This window comes from Natator depressus, chromosome 20, assembly GCF_965152275.1.
Source record: "Natator depressus isolate rNatDep1 chromosome 20, rNatDep2.hap1, whole genome shotgun sequence".
NCBI lineage: Eukaryota > Metazoa > Chordata > Testudines > Cheloniidae > Natator > Natator depressus.
Window position 1 is genome coordinate 17514860 of NC_134253.1, and position 24135 is coordinate 17538994.

A 24135-nucleotide genomic window follows, 5' to 3' on the forward strand; every position below is an offset into this window, starting at 1 on the left:
TGGACATAGTGGGGCCCCTCAGCAGGGCAACCCGGTCGGGGAAGAAATACATTCTGGTGGGGGTAGATTTCGCTATCCCGAGGCAGTGGCCATGTCCTCTCTGGAGGCAGACACCGTGGCAGACGCGCTGCTCACCATTTTCAGCAGAGTGGGTTCCCCAAGGAGGTCCTTACAGACCAGACGTCCAACTTCATGTCAGCCCTGCTCCAGTGCTTGTGGGAGAAGTGTGGGGTCTGACACACCTGGGCTTCGGCGTGTCACCCTCAGTCCAACAGGCTGGGGGACAGGTTCAATGGGACCCTAAAGATGATGCTGAAAACCTTTCTGGACCAGCACCCACAGGACTGGGAGAAGTATTTACCCCACCTGCTGTTCCCATACAGGGAAGTGACCCAGGAATCCACAGGGTTTTCCCCTTTCGAGTTGTTGTATAGGAGGAGGGTGAGGGGACCCCTCGACTTGATGAGGGACAAGTGCGGGGGGAAGGTCTCCCCCGGTGGAGTATGTTCTGACCTTTCTGGAAAAGCTCGTGGAGCTCATGGGCTTGGCCAGGGGAAACCTAGCCAGGGCACAGAGGAAGCAGAAGGTCTGGTACGACCGCTCAGCACGTGCCTGCTTCTAGGCTACCAGGGATCAGGGGATGCTTCTCATCCCCATGAGGAAGCACAAGCTGCAAGCTGCCTGGGACGGCCCCTTCAAGGTCATCAGACAGGAAAATGAAGTGAAATATGTCGTGGAACTGTCCATCCAGGCACACCGCCACTGGGTGCACCATGTCAACATGATGAAGCCATACTGGGACAGGGAGAAGTTGGGGCTGGCTGGGTGTTTGCAGTGGGAGGAGAAGGGAGAGGATCCCCTGGTGGGACTCCTCCCTGAGGTGGGGGCTGACCCCTCGCTGGAATCAATTCTTCTCTCAGACCAGCTAACCCCTGCCCAGCAGGCAGAGATCAGAGAGGTGCTGCCTTCACACCGGCAGCTGTTCTCCAGCCGGCCTGGGCTCACTAACCTGGCTGTTCACCGGGTGGAAACAGGAGCCAATCTTCCCATCAGGTGTTCCCCATTCAGGGTCACTAGAAAAACAGCCCAGGACCTGGAGAGAGAGGTTGGAGACATGCTGGCTTTAGGGGTGATCCAGCCATCCTCCAGCCCCTGGGCCTCTCCCATGGTGCTGGTCCCCAAGAAGGATGGGTTGATCCGGTTCTGTGTGGATATGGGAAGTTCAGTGCCATCACCGTGTCCGATGCCTACCACCGATAAAATCCTAGACAAGTTGTGGGGGCGCTGATGTGACGAAGTGGGACTGTTCTTAATGTTTCCTCTGAATAGTGTGGGGGTGCCTCAGTTTCACCTATGCAGTTCTTAAGGATCTAGGTGGTGGGAGAAGGGTGTCTGATCACTGCAGAGCCCTAGAGGGCAGGTGTGTGCAGGAGTCTGGACACAGAGAATGGCCGACACCCTGTTTCCTGGCAACTGATGGCCTGGGCCCTTCCCCCCTGCAAGGTGAGAGCTAAAGGGTTGGAGAACAAAGGAATCAGGTGCCCTCCTGGCCCGGGAAAGGGACAAAGCCCAGAGGAGGAGGGGCTGGAGGGAGTTTCAGTTTGGGGCTGGCTGGGACATGGAGTGAAGGGCAGACGTGGTTGTCTGGCTCACTGCCCCCCAAAATGGACCCAGCTGAGGGGTCCTGTTCTCTGCACCTACAAGCTCTGTTTTAGACCATGTTCCTGTCATTTAATAAACCTCTGTTTCACTGGCTGGCTGAGAGTCACATCTGACTGTGAAGTTGGGGGGCAGGACCCTCTGGCTTCCCCAGGAGCCCTGCCTGAGCGGACTCGCTGTGGGAAGCGAACGGAGGGGCAGAGGATGCTGAATGCTCTGAGGTCAGACCCAGGAAGCTGTGTGAGCCGTGTGTCCTGCAGACAGTCTGCTCACAGACAGGAGACTTCCCCAGAGTCCTGACTGGCTTCATGGGGAGCAGTTCCAGAGCATCGCCCGGGGACTCCATGACAGCGATCAAATCCCCCCTCACTCTTCTCTTCTGCAGACAAAATAACCACAGTTCCCTCAGCCTCTCCCCATAAGTCACGTGCCCCAGCTCCCTACTCATTTTCATTGCCCTCCGCTGGACTCTCTCCAATTTGTCCGCATCCTTTCTGTAGTGGGGGCCCAAAACTGGACGCAATACTCCAGATGAGGCCCTCACCAGTGCTGAATAAAGGGGAATAATCACTTCCCTCGATCTGTGGGCAATGCTCCTACTAATGCAGCCCAATATGCTGTTAGCCTTTCTGGCAACAGGGGCACACTGCTGACTCATCTCCAGCTTCTCATCTGCTGTAACCCCAGGTCCTTTTCTGCAGGTCCTTTTCACCAGTTCCTTATCCACCTTTCAATTCTCATATTAAACCCCATCTTCTCCAATTGAACTAATAATTTCCCAATTGTATCAAATGCCTCACTGACATCCAGGTGGATTAGATCATTGGTTCTCAAACTGGGGGTCACAACCCGGTTAAGTGGGGGGATCATGAGCCCCAACCCCAGCGTGCGGCTGTAAGTTGCGAGCCCTGACCCCTGCGCCAGGCTATCAGCCCCGACCCCTGTGTGGAGCGACAAGCCCCAACCCGGGCACACGGCTGTGGATCACGACCCCTGTGCCAGGCTGTGAGCCCTGACCCCGGTGTGCGGCTGTGAGTCCCGACCCCGACCCCTGCGCGGGGCTGTGAGCCACGACCCCGGTGTGCAGCTGTGAGTCCTGACCCCAACCCCTGGGCCGGGCTGTGAGCCCCGACCCCGACAGGGAATCGTGGTTGCGAGCCCCGACTCCAACCCCCAGACAGGGCTGCAAGCCCAGACCCCAACCCTGGCCAGGAGCGGGGCTGTGATCCCTGAGTCTGACTGCCACATGGGGTTGCAAGTCCTGACCCCAACCAGGAGTGGGGCTGTGAGCCCTGAGCTGGGGCCTCCAGGAGGCTGGGAGCCCCGACCCCTGTAATGGGGTTTCAGGCGGAGCCCGGCCATGCTGAGGGTTATCAGCCGGGAGCACACACAGGGTTGTCAGCCCCGAGCCCCGCCACCCGCTGTGTTTTAGTCTTAATTTAAAAGCAGTGAGTAAAGGTCAATTCATTTTAAGCAATAGGGTTTAAATTTAGTATTTAACATGGTGTTAAATATCAAAAATGTGGTTTTAATTTTTAAGGAGGGGTCGCACTCAGAGGCTGGGTGTTCGAAAGGGGTCACCAATACAAAAAGTTTGAGAACCACTGGATTAGATCTACTGCGTTTCCTTTGTCTGAAACCTCAGTTATCTTCGCAGAGACACCGCTCAGGTTGGCCTGGCAGGACCTACCGATTGTAAAACCAGGGTGTATTTTATCCCAGTTACCGTTCACCCCTTTGTCCTTCGTTACTTTCTCTCTCAGAATTTGTCCCCAGACCTGGCAGAGAGCTGAGGTCAAATTAAAAGGCCTGTAGATACCTGGACCACGTTTTTTTCCATTTCTTAAAAATAGGAACTATATTAGCAATTCTCCACTCCCCCGCCCCAAGTTTACAGTCATCAGAAATCCTTGCTATTGGGCTTGCAATTCCATGTGCCAGTCCCCTTACTATGCATGGATGGAGCTTATGGGGTGCTAGGGGCTGCAGTGAGTGGGGTGGGAGGACCCAGCAGGGGGCACTCGCCCCTTCTAGTCTGTGCCGGCCCCAGCATAGTGCTCAATTTGTGCTATTTTGGGGGTTGTAAATCTAAGCTCCTGAGCGCTTGTCACTAAGGAGCCCATGTGCAGTGCAGCCTGGTCATAGAATCATAGACTATCAGGGTTGGAAGGGACCTCAGGAGGTCATCGAGTCCAACCCCCTGCTCAAAGCAGGGCCAATCCCCAATTTTTGCCCCAGATCCCTAAATGGCCCCCTCAAGGATTGAACTCACAACCCTGGGTTTAGCAGGCCAATGCTCAAACCACTGAGCTGTCCCTCCCCCCCGGCTCCCTGGCCCAGCTCCCCACGCTCTGTGCAGCGCAGTGCGACTAGATGTGGGATTCTTCACTTGTCCTAATCTACTGTGCTGTGTGGCTGTTAAACAGCTTCTCCGTCCCACCCCAGAGGTGGCTGCATCTCAGTGCTGGGCAAAGGATCCCTGTATAAATAGCCCCTGCACCCCACCCCAGAGGTGGCTACTTCTCAACCCCAGGGATGAACTGAGTGACTGGAATACAAGTGACTCTAGTCCTGGGAGTCACCAGGGCCTCTTGCCAGGGAGGTGGGCAAGGCCTCAGCAGAGATTGGGGCCCTGGGGTGGTGCAAGGCCGGAGCCGAGATTCTTCTGGCCGTGGGAGCCCAGTGACTCAGTCAGTGCCCCGCTCCCAGCCAGCCCTCCCCATTCACCGAGCCCTTCGTGCCAGCCATGTCGCTCTGAGTCGCACTAGGTGCCACTCGATAGGTCACCTACAATCACACGGTTTCTTTTCGGTGCCTCGACTGGGCAGCAGGTAATGAGCGGTGGATAACAGATTCTCCAGACCAGGACTACAGACCTGCTCCCCCGCTGTGCCAGGGATGCCCCGCTGGTCCCATCTCTGCCCCAAGAGCCTCCCCCCGCAGTCCCTGGCAGGGAAGGGATTGCCCCACTGCCAGCGCACAGCAGGCCTATGTGTGACATGAGTTTGGGGGTCTCAACCCCGTCCCTAGGGGGATGGGTCCATGCTCTGACGGGCATTAGCTGACAGCCAAGGACTGGCCAAGAGTGCCCTCCCCGCCTTCTCAGGCAGGGCAAGGGGTGGAGTACAGAGTGATCTGCTGTGGGGCCCAGGCCCTCAGTCTCTGGGGCTGGCAGCACTGCCCCAGTGATGAACCTCCCCCAAGGGCAGGGAGCAGCTGCCGGGTCCAAAGCATCCCAGCAAACACTGGCCATTTGGCACCAGCCAGGGGAAAGTCTCGCACACAGGCCATTCTGGATCAGAAGCGTGTGTGGGGAGATGGGAGCTGAACACGGACCCCTTTCCAAACTCCCAGCAGCCCCCAGGGCCTCGTCCCTGCGATCCCTCTAACGCCATGGGCACAGGGTCCCTCAGCCAGCACCCCCATAGGGCCCAACAGTGGGGAACCCAGCCTCTTACCTGGCTGCTACCTCCCATGGCCTTGACGCTGGCCCCAGTTCAGACCAGTTCCCCCACTCTGCAGGGCACTGGAGAAGCCTCCACTGGCAGCTTTGCCGCTGGCACTCTGTGGCAGCTCCTGCCGAGGCCCCAGGGCCCACGCAGGGCAGCGCTGCCCTCCCAGGGGGCTCGTTAACCAGGGCCATGCAGAAGCCTGGGTCCCAAAAGCCAACCATGGCTCCCCAGCCAGGAGCAGGTTTCCTTGACACCTGGGTACCCCAGGGGGCCAGATCCTAAAGAGCAGGAGGGGAAGATGCAGAAAGAGGAGAGCTGTGCACGGGGCCATGGAGCGGGGGGAAGGGACAGAGAGACGTTTAAATCAGAGGGGCGGAGGGCGCGCCCCATCTTCCTCAGAGCCCTGGGCTGGCCTGTGCCCCGTGGCACCAGGGGTGGAGGCTGGAAAGTGACTTGCCTTGCCCCAGAGTGCCAAGGCCACTGGCTGTACCGGCGAGGCCGTGCGGCTGCAGGAAACGCCCCCCCCTCCCCTCGAGCCGGGCTCCGTGGGGCCAGGATTCAGGCCTGGGGAGCTTTGGGCCTTGTGGAGGGGACTCCAGCACTGGGGAAAGGGCCAGCTCGACTGCCCCAGAGCCCAAGGCTTGCGTCACACCCCCATCCCCCACGCCAACGGCCCTGCCCTGAAGGGACCCATCTAGGGGCAGAGCGGAGCTCAGGCTCTGTAGCCCCAGCGTGCCAGTCCCACAGCCGGCAGGCAACGCGGGTGCTGTCCCAACAGGAACTGGACTGAGCCCCTCTCCACAGCCACCACCCACTGTCAGACACTGCTTCCCTGGGACAGATTCGAACCCGTGCCCCAGAGAGGAGAGACGCCCCCTAGCCAGCCCAGAATATTATTATTCATCTTACATAGCACTGTCCAGCAAAACACTTCCCAAAGGAGGTCAGTGTCGTCATCCCCACTGTACACATGGGGAAACTGAGGCAGAGGGAAGGGAAGGGATTTGCTCAAGGTCACCCAGTGGCAGAGCCAGCCATAGACCTCCAGTCTGCTGCATCCCAGTTCAGTGCTTTACCCACTAGGCCACACTGCCTCTCTTGACTCTGTGGCCATAGCTCGGGAGTGACTTTCCCTCCACGCACTGCCAGGGGGAGCCATGAGATGTTTAGTATTGTCTGTCCCAAGTGTGGGGAGGCACGAGCCACCCCGGGTCCCACACAGGTGCCTCTGTCCACATGGCACGAAGGCCGAGCGGGCCCATCAGCTTTGGTGCCCCTCCTGCGTCCCAACATTCAGAAGTCACTAGTCAGGCCTCAAAATCATGAGATTTGCTTAAAAAAATCACAAGATTTTAATATTTGTTTGCATTCTGGCATGGCTGTGTTTGGGAGGTGCGAGGTCTGGGGCTTCTCCTCCACGCCGAGGGTGGGCACTTTATCTAACGAAAGCGAAGATTCTTCATTACTGATCCCATTCCAACTCACCCCCCCACCCACTGCTGGGCTCACCATGCAATGATGGGCGTTGGCAACGCTGGCCGTTTAAGGGTTAAAGTGTGACAGGGTGTTGCTCTACCCTGGCACTAGAAGGGCAGCAGGAAGAGCAGCAGCCCCACAATTGAGCTGCCTTGGAAATTTGGGGGTGTGTGTGGAACCCTTATGTTTTCACCCCTTGCAAAAAATTTTCAAAAGCCAAAAATGTACGTGTGTGTGTGTGTGTGTGTGGTTTTTTTCATCCCCTCCCATCCACTTTCCAGTGGCAAATGAGAAAAGGACAAAGGGCACAGAAATGGGGGAGGGAGGGGTAATTTTTCAAAGGCTGTTTTTAAATTGCTCATCAAAAACCTGAAATGTTTAGAAAGAAGCAAATTTTTTCTACAACACTGTCAAGAAAAAGGCCAATTTACCAACAAAAAAGCTCAGGCTTTAATTAAAAGAGGAGCAAAAGAAGCAGGGTTGAAAGAGGTACAGAATATAATGAAAGGAGGAGGGTGCTCCTATTTGCCCCCCTTTCACCTTCCCCAGTGTTGCAAGAGCAATGGGACGCTCTGTGAAAGCAAATGTCAAGGGAAGTTACATAATTAGCCAGGGGAACTCACTGCCACTAGATGTCACTGACATTGCGAGCCGGGCAGGATTCAGACAAGGATGGTAGGGGGTGGGGGAGCAAGGGTGTCAGGACAGAATTTAGAAAAGAGGGCACAAGGCCACTGCTGACTGTCAGGATGAAGGGGATATGCCCCCCTTCCCCCCTCCCCCGACTGGTTATGTCATCATTAGCCACTAGGAGGGGGTTCTTGCACCTTCCTCTGAAGTAGCTGGTGCTGGGGTGGCTGGCCCCATTGATCTGAATTGGGGAAGGAGGCAGCAGGGAGAGGGCCGGGTACTGGGCTAGATGGGCCCTGTGACGCTAGCAGACCAGGTGCCAGCTCATGCCCAGGCCCTTAGGCCTCACTGAACACGGACAAATGCAGAGCTTGACCCAGCCTGTGTGTTAGCCGTGTGAAAACAGCTGCTGATCAGCGTGTGTGGAGTGTTTCGACTTGTGGAATTGCTTGCAGGATTGATCTCTCCCATAACCTCTGTAGCCCGTGGTATAAAGTTAGAATGAATGTTTGCATCGTAAACCTCTGTAACTGCTCTACACCACTGAGTTTGCAAGGCAGCTTACGTCCACCTAACACTGCGTCTACACTAAAATTTGGCTCCCGCTGATGTAACTCACCTGCTTTGCCGACTTAATCATGCCACCGCCCCCAGTCAGCGTAGTTAGGTCAATGCAGTGTCAGTGTACATACTGCGTTGCTTACATCGACTGTCCCGCAATGCCCCACACTGACAGTACAATCGATACCACACACCACAGACACAAGGAGCCAGGTGTACGCACACACAAGTGCTGTAACTACTGTGGCGGCTGCACGCAGGGCGATTTGATTTTGTAGTGTAGCCATGGCCTGTGTAACTCCCCCAACAGGGGAGAAGCATGAATTAGTGGAAAGTGCTGGGCCTGCCCATTGAAACCAAACGAGCCATTGCGAAACATCCTTACTGATTGCCTCTGTTGTTAGATATTTCACTGCGTGTGTGTGTGTTCTCCCTGTGTGCTGCCCCAGCTCTGCGCAGACAGACAGCACAGCAGACCTTGAGTGAACCGCCCAATGACCACAAGATCCGTTAAGGGACGAAGGCACCTGGCCAGGTTTATTGTTGACAAGGAATGGTAATAGCACCTGGCAGACTCTACGAGGATACTAAGACATGTACGCCTGTGACAATGGACGCAGCTCAGTGAATGGCGGGACTTTCCATTTCCCCCTTGGCTGGACCAACACATTCTCTCAGAGATACCCTGATACAAACAAGCTGCCCCTCTGACTTAGATACTGCCCTCTGAACTGGCTAGTTATTGTCCACTTTTTTGTACATGTTGGTTTGATTAAAACATTTGTATTTATTACGTTGCTATTTGACCTTATCTTTTAGGAGGGCTCAGTGTGTTCCTGTTATCCTTGGAGAATGTTTTTGTGCCCTTCTTGATATTGTGGTTTTTGTACCACGCTTCTGGAATGTGTTGGTGTGAGTCCTTTGTGCCGAGCACTGTCCAGGACTGCGCGTTTCTGCACGATCAGCGCTGGGCTGGCCAGATTCTGGGAACGTGCAAGTGGGCAGGGCCTGACGTTTGCTCACAGCAGGGAGAGGGGATACTGGGCTGGATGGGCCCTGTAGGAACCAGCCAGGCTGAGTTTCCTGCAGGGCAGAGGGAGGTGAGTGGGCCTCGTTAGATGCAGCCTGGGGAGCTGGCTGTGGTGAGGGGGGTCTCGGGCTTTGGGGGGGTTCTCTCCAACAGGCTGTCTCTGTGACTGATGCTGATCCCACCACGCTGCCCCCTTCTTAAAGCCCAGCCCAGCCCGGCCCAGCCCAGCAGCTGGAGCCCACCCAGTAATTAGGAAATGTGATTTAATTTCAGGCAACGAAATGCCAGGAAAGTGGCAGGTGAGCCGGCTTTGGGCTGCGCAGTAAGATGATAAGCAGCATCACACGGGCTGGTTGCATAATTGTGAACTTGGCTCAGGCCGGTCGCCTTCCCCACCCCCCACCCAGCCCTGGAGGTTGGGGGCCGACTCTGGGGAGGGCTGGGGGACGAGATGCTGGGTCCCTGCCCGGGAGAAGGGGTGTACGCTGGGCATCATTCTGGGATCGCTCAGACCCCAGCATGGCCAGGCCCAGGGCAGGGGGGCACCGGGCTGCAGTCCATACCCACAAGGGATGGGCAGGTTGGGGACAGGGCTAGCTCAGCCTGGGTTTGGTGAACTCCGATCTTTAGACAATATTTCCTCTAGGGCCAATTGGATGCACCCGTGCTGCCTACAGGGGGCACTGCCGCTGCATGGGGGTATCACCCACCCGCACCTCCTGCCTCCCACTTCCCCACCCCAAATCACGCCCTGGCCCCTCAACCCATGCACTGTATACAGCTTGCAGTTACTGTAAACCTCTCCCCCTCCCTGCTACCCCCATTGCCTCCCCCCAGCCCTGCTGTAAGCCCCCCAAGTCACCCCGCTCTGTCCCAAACAATCTCCCTCCAGCAGGGTCTGCATGCAGGTCTCTGCAGGATGAGCTCTTCTGCAAGCCTGGTGCAGCTTCACCTGTCCCTGGGTCCCAGCTCCACCCTAGTCATGATCCCCCAATCCAGGCCCAAAGGTCTTGGGGGCCCTGGCACAGCTGACACTGGGAGCTTATGCTCAAATAAATTGGTTAGTCTCTAAGGTGCCACAAGTACTTCGTTTCTTTTTCCTAACCCAAATGTATCCCATTGGCTACAGGGAGTTCCAAGCTGGGACAAGTTCACCTTGATGTCTTTCTCCAGCAGGCGGATGGTTGCAGAATCTCTCCTGGGTTGCAGAATCGCTCCTAGCCAGGGCTGGCTTTGATGCAGCAGCCTGGGGACGGTGCCCCATCCTAGCTGGGCAGGGCTCATGCCCTCCTTGCCTGGCCAATCCCATCGGGCTCCCCTTGAATATGTCCAGGACGCGATGGCTGCAGCCCTGCAGCCGCTGTACAGCCATGGGCACAGTAGGCCTGTGTGTGGGTGTTCGTCTGGCTCCAGGGCTGGGGAGGGAGGAGGAGACCCGGGAAAGAGCAGCAGCAAGCCGTTCGCTGAGTAGACGGGACTGGGCTGGCAGCTCCAGGCACGTTCCCAGCTCCGCGGAGAGGGACGTCAAGGCTGGCTGGACTGGGTATGCGCTTCCCTCCAAGCCAGGCTCCGGGCAAAGCGTTGGTGACTGGGAGACCCAGTGTGTGTGTGATTACCCCAAACCTTCCTGCAGGCGCCGGGGGACTGGGTAGCACCTGGGAAGACCATGGAGTTGTTTCCTTTGGGCCAGCTCCATCCTGGCCAGGCTCCAAGCTCAGCGCTCCCCTGCCAGCCTCGTGAAGGGTCCTGGAGGAGCCAGAACACAGGGCAGGGGAGGAGAATGTAACCCTGCCGTGGGGCTGGGGCTGCTTTGCAGCCGAGGGCGGTGGGGGGCTGCGTGGGTGCTCCCGCATGGGCACAGCTGCCTGTCAGGGGACGGACGGCTGGGCCTGCACAAGGGGGCCTGTGTTTATAGCTGGCGCAGACACAAGCGCTAGCCCCGCACAGCAGCTCGTGAGGATCTGACGGGCTCCATCCCCAGCCGCGCCCTGACGTGGCCCAGCTCTGTGCCTCAGTTTCCCCCTCTGTAGAACGGGAGGATAGCGACACCAACCCTCCGGCTGTCCCGCTGCAAGACTGGGCCCTTGGTGGCATGGTTCTGGAGGATAGCTTCATGCAGCCAGGGAAGGCTGGCATCAAGCTGTCTGTGTTTTCAAAGGCCCTCCAGCTCCCTCCCCTCCCCCTGCACTCTGGTGCGGATTACAGGGATCCCGTGGCTGTTGTTGATTGGGAACGCTTCCCAGCCGCTGCTCCAGGCCCAGAACACGGTGTGTTCGCTTTCAAACCTCGCACTATATCTGTTAGCCTTTTACAAGGCCAAGACAAGAGCTGGGGACGCAGCCAGGGCTGGAGCTCTTCTCCATGTTCCTTTCCCAGTGTGCCAACCAGACGGCTGCACCGTGCCACAGCCAGCAAGTTCCTTTCCCTTAACGCTCAGTGGAAACCCTTCCTGCTGCCTCTTGCCAGCCACGCCAGCGTCACATCCACAGACCCTGGTCGTCAGCGGGTGGGGATCAAACCTGGGGCCTCTGGAGCTTAGTGCATGAGCCTCTATTGCATGAGCTAAAAGCCCCCTGGCTGGTAGCGACGGCTGCAGAGCAGACTCATATTCTCTCTCTCTCGAGTGGTCTTGGTGCCACTCGATGGGACACAACACCACACCCAGAAGGTGCGTGGGTTACATCAGCTGGCAGAGGATTAACTTCATATCGAGCTTCAGATCCCCGTCTTGGGCTTTGATTGATTGGGGAGGGGAGTCCCCAGGCATGCTGGGGTGGCTGGGAGGAAATCGAAAGGAGCTGTTTGTGCTGAATTGCTCCCCCCCCCCGTCACCCCACATTCTCCATCACAAACCCCGGGGCAGCAGCAGCTTCCAGTACACTGGGCTCCCCACAGCTCCCATCGGGGCAGACCTCGGCTGGGGCAGTTTGTCCCAGCCCTGTCCAGGGGCACAGCACATTCTCCAGCCCCGTTCCTGGAGCCGTGGTCACTGACACGAGCAGTGGATCTGCCCCAGTGACTTCAGTGCATCTGTGGGACTCAGCGCTGCAGAACAGGAGGCCCTAGGTCACTAGCAGCTGAAGCGCCAGGATGAACCCTGGGCCCGAAAGCCTCCCTGTATGACGTCCCCAACCGCTGTCCAGAGGAGAGCGCTTGCCCTGGCTCTGGGACTAGGGCTTTTAATCCGCTCCGGGTGGCTCCGTTCCCCAGTGGCGCAGGCTCGTTCCTACCAGAGGGGTTTATTGCAGTCTCTGTTTGCCTCCCGTTAACAGCAGGCGGGAGGGAGGCAGAAGCTAGGAATTGCACACCTGCCCCGCAAGGCAGGTCAGTCTTTCCCAGAGGCTTGGGGAGTGGCTCTGCTTTCACTTTGGCCTGTTTGCTCCACCTGACACTGTTGTGGGCCGGATGTAAACCAAGCTGGCTGGGTTTCAGCCCAACACTCATTGCAGGGCCTCTTGGCTAGGCACCAAGTCCCAGGGTTAAACAGGGCGCCCTGGGGCTCCCAGCTCCCTGCACAAACAGCAAAATCTCATACCCAGTGTGACGAAATGGGACTGTTCTTAATGTTTCCTCTGAATAGTGTGGGGGTGCCTCGGTTTCCCCTAGGCAGTTCTTAAGGATCTAGGTGGTGGGGTAAGGGTGTATGATAATTGCAGATCCCTAGAGGGCAGGTGTGTGCAGGGGTCTGGACACAGAGAATGGCCGACACCCTGTTTCCTGGCAACTGATGGCCTGGGCCCTTCCCCCCTGCAAGGTGAGAGCTAAAGGGTTGGAGAACAAAGGAATCAGGTGCCCTCCTGGCCGGGGAAAGGGACAAAGCCCAGAGGAGGAGGGGCTGGAGGGAGTTTCAGTTTGGGGCTGGCTGGGACATGGAGTGAAGGGCAGACGTGGTTGTCTGGCTCACTGCCCCCCAAAATGGACCCCCCCAGCTGAAGGGTCCGGTTCTCTGCACCTACAAGCTCTGTATTAGACCATGTTCCTGTCGTCTAATAAACCTTCTGTTTTACTGCGGGAAGCAGCGCGGGGCGAGGGATGTGCTGGCCACGGCTTCCTGCAGCCCCCGTTGGCCTGCAGTGGGGAACCGCGGCCAGTGGGATCCGCGATCGGCCAAACCTCAGATGCGGCAGGTAAAAAAACTGGCCTGGCCCGCCAGGGGGCTTACCCTGGGGGGCTGCGTGCCAAACGTTGCTGACCCCGGTGCTACAGCAATCTCCCGTACAGCAATGGCTGTTACAAGACAGCGTAATTTAGAACAACCCAGAGTCTAAAGCTCAGGTGTATTTGAGGATCTGGGCCAGTACTTGGCTGTTTCTATAGTAATGACCCCTGAGCAAGCAGTGTAATGTACATGCTTATCACTGAGCATGTCCAGAGGCTGCACGTCCATCAGAATGACTAGATGTCCTGATGTGTAATAAAAACACTTCGAGTCATAAAAAATCAACCCAGCCTACTTTAAAGGGCCTGATCCTTCTCTCCCTTACAGCATCTGAGCAGTAGGAGAATGGCTAATACGGGCCAGTATTCTAGTTGCTGTATTGTGTTATAAAACAACAACAAAAAAAATAGAAAAATAAAAAATACAAATTAATGTTTTGAATTAATTTAGGGAAAAGAATGTACAGCACAGTACAAGAATTTAAAACATTTAAAACATTCCTTTCTTTCTCTCCAGTATTATAGTCTCTCTTGTTCCAATTTTGGGTAGCGGGAGCGAGTAGTATAAGGGCCCTACCATCAATCGAACGTTAACCCCACCCCTTGGCCCCGTAAGCCCTGCACACGGGTCACTGGAAGTCCCACCTCATGGGAGTATTACTTCCAGGGTCAAGGCGGACACATGTCCGGAAGCAAGGTGTGTCATGTGACCCCTGTAAGAACTCCTCCCACTGTCCTCTGCTGATCAGGATGGATTTTGCCCCCACAGGAACGCCTCGAGAGAAGATTTGACCAATCAGGGGGAGTTCCAGGGTTTGTGTGACCCCTCTAAGAACTCCTCCCACTGCCCTCTACCAATCAGGAGGGTTTTCAGCCGCTGGGGACCACCCCGAGAGGAGATTTGTCCAACTGGGGGGAATTCTGGGGCGGGGTGACCCGTCAGGAAGTGGCTCGTGTGACCCCTCTAAGAACTCCTCCCACCACCCTCTACCAATCGCGATGGGTTTTGGCCACATTGGACAGCCCCAAAAGGAGATTCGACCAAAATAGGGTGGGTTCTGGGACGGGCTCAACCGCCCAGAAGAGGGTCGTGTGACCCCTCTAAGGACTCCTTCCAACACCCTCTGCCAATCAGAGTGCAGCACCATCACCTCATAAGTCCCAGCGCTGGGAAGAGGAGGCCATCTCTTACCAAGAAGACGTGGTTTAGAAATTGTGGAAAGGCTGAGAGGAAACGTGGACTCCTTTACCACCCTTGTGAGAACTTCAGACTTTGTTTTAGCCCCGAGGACCTTTGGAGTTGTGTGGAGAAAGCGCTACAGCAGCGACAGTTCTGAAGAGGATGAGAGAGAAGCCAAGGGGATTCCTCTGGCCCAGCCATTGATGGATATGCCAGAATCCGACCCTGAAGCCCAACCGCTCATGAGACACCCCGATGAGCATGGTGGCCTCTCATCATCCGCCACCCTGGAGGAGGAAGGCGATCATGGCTTGGGGGAGGCACTGGCAGACAAGGCGAATGGAAAAGACGTAGCTCAGGTAAATGAATGATTAAGAAGCGACGGTCGATGATTGGGTGTAATGGGGTTAGGAACCAGGGGTTGTGTAAATCTAAAAACAAGCAGTGGGAACTTACGCTTGTTTCTTGTCTAAAAATCTCTCGACAGCTTAACGATGCCTTTCTAGAGGACCAGGAGGCCCTGGACGGCGTTGCATCAAGCAGCGAAGGTGAACCAGGCCCGTTTTGGTTTTGCTCAACGCCGCTAGAAATTGTTGAAGATGACTCTGAGGAGGACGGCTAGGAGGAGTTTAGGAGGAGGCCTGGCATGGAACTCGCTGAGACAGTGCCACGTCACGAGCGTAAAAATGTTATGCGGACTATTGTACGCGTTGCTGTTTATGCTGTTCTTCATCACTGTCTTAGGGAAAAGCTTTTTGAAAATTGTGAGGGCTGTGTCATAGATGCCCCAGCCCAATGGCACCATGACTGTGACTTGGACTTCAATGGCTAGACACTGCAAGTTCTGGGGCCTGTGTGCTGAGCTGTGTTTGGAAAGCTTATTGAACACTATTATTGCCATAGGTTATGTTATGCAACGTCTTTGCCTAACCCAAGAACATTTAGCGCAAGGGGTGACCTTGAGAAATGCTGTGCAATTCAGTGGAGACCCTGACCGTGTTTTAAAGAAAATGTCCAAACCGGAAGATGCCTGCTTACAGCGTTACATTGACCGCCTGGTCCACACAAAAAGGGACAGAACCCTGCTTAAGAAAAAGACTATTTGTAAGAAATCTAAAAGGATTAATTGAGAGAATGATGAGGGGACAAACATGCAATATAAAACTTGGTCGCTGTACATTTTAAAAAATCGAATGAAAAGGGCTTTGTGATTATCTGTGTTTCTCTTAGAAGGTCTCTGGCCCTTAAGTGAGCAAAAAGTTTTAATGGAGCATCTGGGTTTGTTTTCAAGAAGCTGTATGATTTTTAAATTAAAAAAAATGGTTTGTGAGAACCTAGGTCTTGTGTCTTTGTGTAAAAGAGACCCATTTACAGCAAAAAGCTGTGAAGTGGGAGGGGAACAAATCCTAAAAATGTGTTTACAGTGTAACCCTTCTGCCCATCAGAGTTGGCCACAACAGGGGCTGGATTCAGTATCTAGAAGCTCCATTCCAGTAACACGATGCAAAAACGGGTCAAGCCCCCACCAATGGGGCACTGAAGCTCCCCTACAACAAGTTGAAATCACTGAATACTGTGTTAAGTAGTAGGGGGGCCTCAGAGCTGGGGCACCTTGAACCCAAAGTGAATTCAGCTTGCAGTCTGTAACCAAACTCCTAATAGAATCAAAATTACCTCTGACATTACACAATGGAGAGAAAGTGCAATTGGTGTTTGAGGCCCTCAGAAGGGGGCTCACACCATTAGGCACAAACCTCCAAACTCTTTCAATTCACTGGCTTTTGGAATCCTTGTCCCTTGCCTAGCGAGTGCTACTTAGTTGATGGCGAGTCCCTCTGTCATAAAAGGCCAAGGACAGTTCCACTGTCCTTGATTCACATCATCAGGATAACAACACTTTATTCTTCCTGCCCCAAGAACAGAGAAACTAGGGATCCCACAGCAGCCAAAGTGACCATTTGGGCTCCTGTGGGCTCATGCTAGGTGGGGTGAGTGTCCTGTGCAAACGAGATCAGCTCCTGAAGTCCTTTCCCACAACTCACCACCAGATGTCAGAGTAGAGCTCATCCTGCCTCTGCTTACAACAAGAAAACAAAACAGGGATGGTTCAGACATGTGTTTGAGTACAACAGAGTTGACTCATCCTGTTGAACTGAATGGTTTTAACCACACCCCCACTGAAGAGCGAAGGTAACTGTGATTCCTTACCCTTGTTACTATAGGGATAAATTTGATGGGTGTGCACCCATAGTAAGGGAGGTGGGTGGGTGAGTTCGGATTAATATGAAATGAAATAAAACCTCAGGAATTCGCAGATGCTATTGGGCAGTTTAAATATAATCCCTGGAGTTGGTAGAGCACTATTGGACAGTGAAAATGACCCAGGAACTGGCAGAACTCTACTGGACAGTTTAAATATGACCCAGGAGTTGTTTGAATGCTATGGGTCACTCTTTCTAGCAATTCAAAGCCATTAAAAGTTTAAAATACTATATTTACCCAAAAAACCCAAAACAACCAACCAAAAAATCCCACCACACACACACACACACACACACACACACACACACACACACACATGTCTAACCCAAAACTGAAATGTTTGAAGGGTTCACAAATCTTCACCATGCTTTAGAACAAGCATTTGCTCGAAAGAGAAATTTTTAAAAGCTGTGGGTGCTTATTATGGTTGTGATACAACCATTTTATTTCAACCCCCCACCCCAAACTTTAAGCATGAAAGAAACATGTTTAAAAAACAAGCCCCAAAGACATTTACTGAGATCTGCAAAGGGTCCCCACTTGGAAATGGGTACAGTTACATTACGGATTGGTGATTTACTGTTTAATACTATAAGAAGGCCCTACAGAAAAATGTATTTTAACTAAAAGGAAAAAAATGTGGCCAAAAGCAGCTCGGTTGTGCAGACAGCTTAATTTGTTGGATCATACTAAAGAAGTTCTGTATTAAAATCACAAATGAGTTTGATTCCCCATAGTTTAAATTCCAGGGTATTACTAATTAAGAGGTCTCTTGAGTTTTGGTACTGTTTCTCTCCCTTGCCCTGTGAAAGTTGCAAGCTGCTAATTGTGTTAGTACATCCTAGACGGAGTCTGTTCTCAAAGCAATACTTTGTAACAACAGAAACAGCACACAGAGACTCCCCGCCCTTTTGTTGTATTTATCTGGCTTTGTTAACGATTGTGCTTTAAAATAGAGATAGAGGATGTACGTGGATGGATGCTTGGTGTGGATAATAACTGAATGATCAGGGAGGTGCCAGCCTAAGAATCCAGTGTCCGTCGGCCAAAGAAGGCGTCAACCAGAGGACCCCCGGAGGGCAGACTGGAATCCACCCAACAGCTTCAAGGATGGGAGAACCGAAGAACAAGACGGAGCCGTCAGGAATGTGCCATCTGCTGATTGATTCAGCAACAGCATGATGAAGCAATTCCCATAGACTGGCATAGGAATAAATTCCTATAAAAAGGGACTCTAGAAATGGAAAGCTTTGGGGTCTGATTCTGCAAACCAACTTCCAGGAGCGTCAGATGTGCATCTGACAAGGCCCTGCTCCCTCCTCGTCTCCAGGCCACCTGGCCAGTGGCTTGGCATGAACAACTCTAAGGCTGGTAACTCTGATAACAACCTTGCAGAACCTCTGTGTGTGTGTGTGTGTGTGTATGAATGAATGTGTGAATAAATATGAAATTGAATGGAATGTTATAGCTATAACTAACTGCTTACTATGATTCTTTCTGTATTCACAATAAATGTGGCATTTTGCCTTTTCCCTTTTAATAAGATCCTGCTGGCTTTTATTTTATTGGTATAACAAATTCCCCCACCCCAGATCACAAAAGGGAATGTTAGGGAGGGGTGCCTAACGTCCTGAAGTAGCTATTATTTGAGAGTTGTAGCGATCAAACCAACCTGCTAGCTCCTATTTTGAAGTCTGTTTGAAACAAAGGCTTAGGATGGTGTAAAAACCTCAGGTATTTTGGAGACTCTTTCAACAGAAACTCTCTTGAATGGCTGCTGGACTGCAAAAGGAGCCATGCTCCCTGTTTTTAACTCTGAAAATATATATTCTATTCTATCACTCGTTGGCCATGCTGTCTTAGTAAATAATGGTGCCTCTGTTTCTTGCAGTGTGATCTGTTTAGCATGGAACCAGTCACTGTAAACTGCATTTCATCACCGGGCCAAGGTAAAAACCATTTTAACTGGAGTTTTGCTTAATAACTTCAGGTATTACACAGGTTGGATAGGGATTTGGGGGTAATACTAACTAACATTTTTGCTTGTTCTTTAATCCAAAGGCCCAAACACACATGGGGGTGGGGTGGGGGGGGGCATAACTTTCTGCAATTGGCTTTTAAATGCATGTGGGTTTATTGAAAAGTATTTTGTTGCAAACTGTGTTTTAAACTCTCTCTCTCTCTCTCTCTCTCTCTCTGTAAAAAAATAGGTGGTTTTTTTTAAAGTATATGGCTGCAAACTGATGGTAATGGTGTGTTTCAAACTAACAGGGTGTTTTTTTACTGTGCAAAATGTGTTTTAAACTGGATTTTAAAAGTTGATTTTAAAAGAGATGCCCTCGACTGGAGGCTCTCAAACTGGCATGTCTGAAAATGGGGAGGTGGAATCAGACTCTCACACAGTCTGGTTTAGAAAATTCCCCAGAGGGCTCTCTAGAATAATGGGTCCCCATCTCCTCCCGATGACCCTCACGGAAGCGCCTCAGAGTCTGACTCTCAAATAGCATCTGATGTAGATGATCCCGTAGAGGAACCCCCAAGTAACCCTGAAAATGCAGAGGTGTGTATGGAGAGAGTGAGAAGTTGGCAACGTGAATTACCTAGATTTGGGGGGGTCGGTGTATTGTGAGGAATTTCATTTTGTCAATCTTGAGCGAATAAATTCAGCTCAGCAGGTTGTTGAAGCCATACAAAGGGGGATACAGTTAGTTCTCCATGACGTTAATGGTAGGGTGGGCCCTGATGATTATGTTCAGTTACATTTAGAGAGCCGTAATTTAACTAACCCGTTGTTTTCGGTCTGAAGAACTAGGGATGAGCTGTCTGCTGAGGATTTCGTCAATCAGACCTCAAAGCTGCCACAGAGCAATAGAGTTGCATGTCAATGGGACATTGCACCTCGTTGTGACAGTTGTAAAAAAACAGGGGTGGAGGCCGCTCATAGAGTTTTAAATTCTATCCTCAGTAGTCAAATCATCCATAAAAAAGAGACAATGTTTAGTAGACCTGACTTACACGGCTACCAATCTGTGTTTTGCGCGTGGGCTCTTGGCCGTCATGTCTGACCATAAACCTACGGACGCGGAATCGTTAGCGGGGGGATGAGAAAGTTGCATGAGAAACTGGGCTGGTCAGATCAAAAGAAGATTATGCTCAGTGACGTAGTAATGTCTGAACAGCATTTAGGAGTCAACATACAGGTGGTGCTGTATGCGGCGAAAGGGGCTTTTTTTAAATGGGGGGGGCAGTTTACCCCAAGACTTATTTCATCCTGTTGCACGATGAGCATTACTATGGGGTTCTGGTTGTGAAAAAGTTGTTCGGAGCAAAAAATTATGGTGAGTTTTGCCCCACGGTGCACAGTCCCGGCCACTCTTGCAGGTCCAGCTGCTGCCTCTGCTTGAGCGTAACATGCTCAGACAGCGTGGACGTGCAGCTGAGGTGTCCTCGCTGTAGACTGTATTGTCAGTCCAGAGAGCGTTTAGACAGACACATTGACTGGGCATCAACAGAACAAGTTGAATGCCTGTCTAAAACGTTGTGCGATAAGGGTCAGTCTTACGTGGACAAGCGGCACAGGTGTAAAGGGAGGCGCTGTAAGCAGGGTCAGGGTTTGATCGCTGGTGATGTAGACGGTCACCTCGGTTTTATGGACAGCCTTAGAAAGCCCGAATCCTCAGAAAAGTGTATTTGTTATGATTCCGAATACACACAGGAGACTGGGTTGCACACTCCCAATTACATTTTTGCTTTGTCCCTCAAGCCGGAAAAGTCCTGGGAATTTAAGGGTGATGAGTGTCTTTCTATGTTTGTTCAGACCTTTATTGGCAAAGAGTTCCGGGTCTACACGTTCCAGGCGCACAATTCCAAAGGTTACGATGCATACTTCATCATTAGACAGTTACTGAAGGAAAAGATGTGCCTAGAACTGATCACTCAGGGTAGTAAACTAATGTGTGTGGAAGTTAAGGCCCTGGGCATTCGTTTTCTAGACTCTTTAAACTTCTTGCCCATGAAGCTTGGTAAGCTCCCGCAGGTGATGGGGTTTGAAGGGTGCAAAGGGTATTTTCCACATTTTTTGAACACTTTCGAAAATCAAAATGACGTGCGGCCTATGCCCTATGTGTGGAGCACTATGGTGTAGAAAGCATGATGCCCAGGGAAAAAGCAGAGTTTCTCGACTGCTAGCAGGCCCACAGGGAGGAGAATTTGACTTGCAGAAAGAGCTTGTGTATTACTGTCAGCAGGATGTCAAAATTTTGAGACAGCCTTGTATCCTATACAGAAAAGAGATTATGAAAATGATGGAGAAGGGAGATCTACTAGAGAGAGAACCTGGTAAATTCACCGAGATAAAACTGTGTATAGATCCATTCTGGTATATAGCACTGTCATCTGTCTGCATGGCTGTGTACAGGTTTATGTTTCTGGAGCCTAACATGGTAGCTCTTCTCCCTCCAGACAATGATGACAGGCAGAAAAAGATATTCGACCCCATCTGTTCAGTGGCTGTTGTATACCTCTCACAAAGAAACTATACAAATACGGCATGCTTTACAGGGTGGGGAACTAGAGGTAGGTTCCTACTCTTTAGAGGGTTATGCCAGTGTTGACAGGGTACACGCAGCCTTAGAGTTTAACGGGTGTTCTTTTCCACGCTTGTGCCACCTGTCATTGTGAAAAAGCACAAAACCCTATGACGGGGACAACTTTTGGGTTTCTTTATTACAAGACGCAGCTCAAGACCGACTATCTGAAACCACTTGGTTTTGTAGTGAGGACTCTTTGGGAGCAAGAGTGGGAAGTGAGGAAAGAAACAGACAGGGAGCTTGCAGGTATTTAAAATGAGCCCAGTTGCCCTAGCCTCTCGTGCCTAGGGAGGCTCTTTTTGGGGGGAGGACAAACGCTATCCGCCTATATTACAAACTTAACTCCGGGGAAGAAATCCACTATTATGATTTTACCAGCTTCTACCCTTTTGTAAAGAAAACCAAAGAATACCCTATCGGACACCCCGATAGAGTTTATGACAAATTTGGACCCCTTGCAAATTATTTTGGAATTGCAAAAGTTAAAGAGTACCCCACACAAGGCTTCTTTTTCCCATTGTTACCTGTCAGAGTGGGTGGCAAACTTATGTTCCCGATATGCCGAACCTGTGCGGAAACCGAGCAGCGGGAGATATGCATCCATACTGACGAGGAGAGGGCCATCCTGGGGACTTGGTGCACGGTGGAATTGAACGTGGCCATAGCGAAGGGGTACGCGGTGGCAAAAATATATGAAATCTGGCTTTTTAATGAAAAATCTGATGAACTCTTTTCAGAGTACATCAAATGACACCTCCGCCAGAAACAAGAGGCTTCAGGGTATCCCAGCTGGTGCACAGACAAAGAAAAACAAAATAAGTACATGAACTATTTCTACCAGAAAGAAGGCGTGCGTTTGTGCCAACACGAGATCAGGTTTAACCCCGCTAAACGCCAAATCGCTAAACTCTTTCTAAATTCCCTCACGAGCGAGATCCCGCCAGATCAACACATCACCGAGTTTGTGTCGGCAGGCCTGAAAACATACGGGTATAAGCTGTCGGGAGGAAAGGCCTGTATGAAAGTCAAAGGTATTACCCTGAACTTGGCAAACTGTCAAAAGATCAACTTTGACAGTTTGAAAGATCTAGTCCTGGACTATTGCACGGGCCTGCGAGAAAACACCTCAAAAAAGAGAGAGGTGCAGCAGCCCTCTATCGTAAGGAACAAAAATCAGTGGTAAATAGAGACCAAAACCCTTAAGAAAACACAGAAAGTCATTTACAACAAGAGGGTCCTAGGAGAAGGGTTTAAAACCCTGCCCTACGGATTTTAAAATGGGTACGAGGTGGAAACACCCCTTTTCTGCAATTCTCGCGGGGCCTAGCAACTCTGGGAAAAGTTACTTTATGAAAAATGTGTTGGATAATGCCAAACGAAACATTGTCTGTTATGCCTGAGAATATTGGATAACATGGCTAGAAAAAGCATTGCAAGATACACATGTCTGGGCTTGTTGAAACACATTTTGAGCAAGGCTAGGCATGCCCAAGAATTTAAATGTATTTTTTACAAAGTTCATCACCATCCGGTCGTTTTGCACTAAGTCGTTAGAATACAATTTTAAAATCCGGTCACAAGATAAACCCTTGCTCCGATGATGTAAGAAAAACACTCAGTGATAGCCGCAGGCGACAGAGCGGGGGTCTTGTAATTATCTATTGTGAAACACAATGCCTGTGGCATTTTTGTTTAAAAATTTCACAATGCTTTTAGGAAACAACATGCTCTTCGGGGGGTGCCCGTATGAGTCTAAAAACTCTCCACAGTTACGCTCCGCCAGACACAAGGCAAGCCAGTGTTCACCAGGTTGGTTGTGTGGATGTGCGATACAAACCTAGGAGGGCCTTTGAAAACACAGACAGCTTGATGCCAGCCTTCCCTGGCTGCATGAAGCTATCCTCCAGAACCATGCCACCAAGGGCCCAGTCCTGCAGCGGGACAGCCGGAGGGTTGGTGTCGCTATCCTCCCGTTCTACAGAGGGGGAAACTGAGGCACAGAGCTGGGCCACGTCAGGGCGCGGCTGGGGATGGAGCCCGTCAGATCCTCACGAGCTGCTGTGTGGCGCTAGCGCTTGTGTCTGCGCCAGCTATAAACACAGGCCCCCTTGTGCGGGCCCAGCCGTCCATCCCCTGACGGGCAGCAGTGCCCATGCGGGAGCACCCACGCAGCCCCCCACCGCCCTCGGCTGCAAAGGAGCCCCAGCCCCACGGCAGGGTTACGTTCTCCTCCCCTGCCCTGTGTTCTGGCTCCTCCAGGACCCTTCACGAGGCTGGCAGGGGAGCGCTGAGCTTGGAGCCTGGCCAGGCTGGAGCTGGCCCAAAGGAAACACCTCCATGGTCTTCCCAGGTGCTACCCAGTCCCCTGGCGCCTGCAGGAAGGTTTGGGGTAATCACACACACGCTGGGTCTCCCAGTCACCAACGCTTTGCCCGGAGCCTGGCTCGGAGGGAAGCGCAGACCCAGTCCAGCCAGCCTTGACATCCCTCTCCGCGGAGCTGGGAACGTGCCTGGAGCTGGTGAGGGCCTCATCTGGAGTATTGCGTCCAGTTTTGGGCCCCCACTACAGAAAGGATGCGGACAAATTGGAGAGAGTCCAACGGAGGGCAATGAAAATGAATAGGGAGCTGGGGCACGTGACTTATGGGGAGAGGCTGAGGGAACTGTGGTTATTTTGTCTGCAGAAGAGAAGAGTGAGGGGGGATTTGATAGCTGTCATGGAGTCCCTGGGCGATGCTCTGGAACTGCTCCCCATGAAGCCAGTCAGGACTCTGGGGAAGTCTCCTGTCTGTGAGCAGACTGTCTGCAGACACACAGCTCACACAGCTTCCTGGGTCTGACCTCGGAGCATTCAGCATCCTCTGCCCCTCCGTTCGCTTCCCACAGCGAGTCCGCTCAGGCAGGGCTCCTGGGGAAGCCAGAGGGTCCTGCACCGCCAACTTCGCAGTCCGATGTGACTCTCAGCCAGCCAGTGAAACAGAGGTTTATTAAACGACAGGAACATGGTCTAAAACAGAGCTTGTAGGTGCAGAGAACAGGACCCCTGAGCTGGGTCCATTTGGGGGGGCAGTGAGCCAGACAACCACGTCTGCCCTTCACTCCATGTCCCAGTCAGCCCCAAACTGAAACTCCCTCCAG

At 52.5% G+C, this 24135-nt stretch overlaps 1 protein-coding gene across 1 annotated transcript in view; it reads right to left on the bottom strand.

Moving 5' to 3' along the window:
* Positions 1-24135, bottom strand: part of LOC141975307 (protein maestro-like) — a 282486-nt gene that overhangs the window by 85520 nt on the left and 172831 nt on the right. The window lies entirely within an intron of this gene.